This window comes from Salvelinus alpinus, chromosome 19, assembly GCF_045679555.1.
Source record: "Salvelinus alpinus chromosome 19, SLU_Salpinus.1, whole genome shotgun sequence".
In the NCBI taxonomy this organism is placed as follows: Eukaryota; Metazoa; Chordata; class Actinopteri; order Salmoniformes; family Salmonidae; genus Salvelinus; species Salvelinus alpinus.
In genome coordinates this window covers 9,568,318-9,570,817 of record NC_092104.1, presented here as the reverse complement: position 1 = coordinate 9,570,817, position 2,500 = coordinate 9,568,318, and the positions used below count along the sequence as shown (strand labels likewise).

At 42.8% G+C, this 2,500-nt stretch overlaps 1 protein-coding gene across 2 annotated transcripts in view; it reads right to left on the bottom strand.

Annotated features, from left to right (window-relative positions):
* Positions 1–2,500, bottom strand: part of LOC139544988 (metal transporter CNNM4-like) — a 74,610-nt gene that overhangs the window by 2,641 nt on the left and 69,469 nt on the right. The window lies entirely within an intron of this gene.

The following is a 2,500-nucleotide window of genomic DNA, read 5'->3' as shown; positions in this document are numbered from 1 at the left end:
GCAAGCAGCTTGGTGAGAAGGAAACAACTGTTGGCGCAATTATTAGAAAATGGAAGAAGTTCAAGATGACGGTCAATCACCCTCGGTCTGGGGCTCCATGCAAGATATCACCTCGTGGGGCATCAATGATCATGAGGAAGGTGAGGGATCAGCCCAGAACTACACGGCAGGACCTGGTCAATGACCTGAAGAGAGCTGGGACCACAGTCTCAAAGAAAACCATTAGTAACACACTACGCCGTCATGGATTAAAATCCTGCAGCGCACGCAAGGTCCCCCTGCTTAAGCCAGTGCATGTCCAGGCCTGTCTGAAGTTTGCCAATGACCATCTGGATGATCCAGAGGAGGAATGGGAGAAGGTCATGTGGTCTGATGAGACAAAAATAGAGCTTTTTGGTCTAACTCCACTCGCCGTGTTTGGAGGAAGAAGAAGTATGAGTACAACCCCAAGAACACCATCCCAACCGTGAAGCATGGAGGTGGAAACATCATTCTTTGGGGATGCTTTTCTGCAAAGGGGACAGGACGACTGCACCGTATTGAGGGGAGGATGGATGGGGCCATGTATCGCGAGATCTTGGCCAACAACCTCCTTCCCTCAGTAAGAGCATTGAAGATGGGTCGTGGCTGGGTCTTCCAGCATGACAACGACACAAAGCACACAGCCATGGCAACTAAGGAGTGGCTCCGTAAGAAGCATCTCAAGGTCCTGGAGTGGCCTAGCCAGTCTCCAGACCTGAACCCAATAGAAAATCTTTGGAGGGAGCTGAAACTCCGTATTGCCCAGCGACAGCCCCGAAACCTGAAGGATCTGGAGAAGATCTGTAGGGAGGAGTGGGCCAAAATCCCTGCTGCAGTGTGTGCAAACCTAGTCAAGAACTACAGGAAACGTATGATCTCTGTAATTGCAAACAAAGGTTTCTGTACCAAATATTAAGTTCTGCTTTTCTGATGTATCAAATACTTATGTCATGCAATAAAATGCAAATTAATTACTTAAAAATCATACAATGTGATTTTCTGGATTTTTGTTTTAGATTCCGTCTCTCATAGTTGAAGTGTACCTATGATAAAAATTACAGACCTCTACATGCTTTGTAAGTAGGAAAACCTGCAAAATCGGCAGTGTATCAAATACTTGTTCTCCCCACTGTAGGTAACACAGGTAAAACTGTTAGGTACATAGGTAACACAGGTAAATCTGTTAGGTACATAGGTAACACAGGTAAAACTGTTAGGTACATAGGTAACACAGGTAAATCTGTTAGGTACATAGGTAACACAGGTAAAACTGTTAGGTACATAGGTAACACAGGTAAAACTGTTAGGTACAGTGGTAACACAGGTAAAACACAGGTAAAACTGTTAGGTACATAGGTAACACAGGTAAAACTGTTAGGTACATAGGTAACACAGGTAAATCTGTTAGGTACATAGGTAACACAGGTAAAACTGTTAGGTACATAGGTAACACAGGTAAATCTGTTAGGTACATAGGTAACACAGGTAAAACTGTTAGGTACATAGGTAACACAGGTAAAACTGTTAGGTACATAGGTAACACAGGTAAAACTGTTAGGTACATAGGTAACACAGGTAAATCTGTTAGGTACATAGGTAACACAGGTAAAACTGTTAGGTACATAGGTAACACAGGTAAAACTGTTAGGTACATAGGTAACACAGGTAAAACTGTTAGGTACATAGGTAACACAGGTAAAACTGTTAGGTACATAGGTAACACAGGTAAAACTGTTAGGTACAGTGGTAACACAGGTAAAACACAGGTAAAACTGTTAGGTACATAGGTAACACAGGTAAAACTGTTAGGTACATAGGTAACACAGGTAAATCTGTTAGGTACATAGGTAACACAGGTAAAACTGTTAGGTACATAGGTAACACAGGTAAAACTGTTAGGTACAGTGGTAACACAGGTAAAACACAGGTAAAACTGTTAGGTACATAGGTAACACATGTAAAACTGTTAGGTACAGTGGTAACACAGGTAAAAGACAGGTAAAACTGTTAGGTACATAGGTAACACAGGTAAAATTGTTAATGAAATGGAAGGCTAACTGTGAATAATGGGCGAACCAGGCAAAGCTGCCTTCTAGAGGCCAATACACAGTTAATTCAGGACCGGACATGTCAACGGGACGGACAGAGAGAGACAAGAGACATAGTCTAGAGAAGGAACTAGTCAGAGCTAATACACAACCAAACTCACACATATCCATCCATGTTAGAGAGAGACCTGTTAGAGAGAGAGACCTGTTAGAGAGAGATACCTGTTAGAGAGAGAGAGACCTGTTAGAGAGAGAGAGACCTGTTAGAGAGAGAAAGACCTGTTAGAGAGAGAAAGACCTGTTAGAGAGAGAAAGACCTGTTAGAGAGAGAGAGACCTGTTAGAGAGAGAGAGACCTGTTAGAGAGAGAAAGACCTGTTAGAGAGAGAGAGACCTGTTAGAGAGAGAGAGACCTGTTAGAGAGAGAGAGAC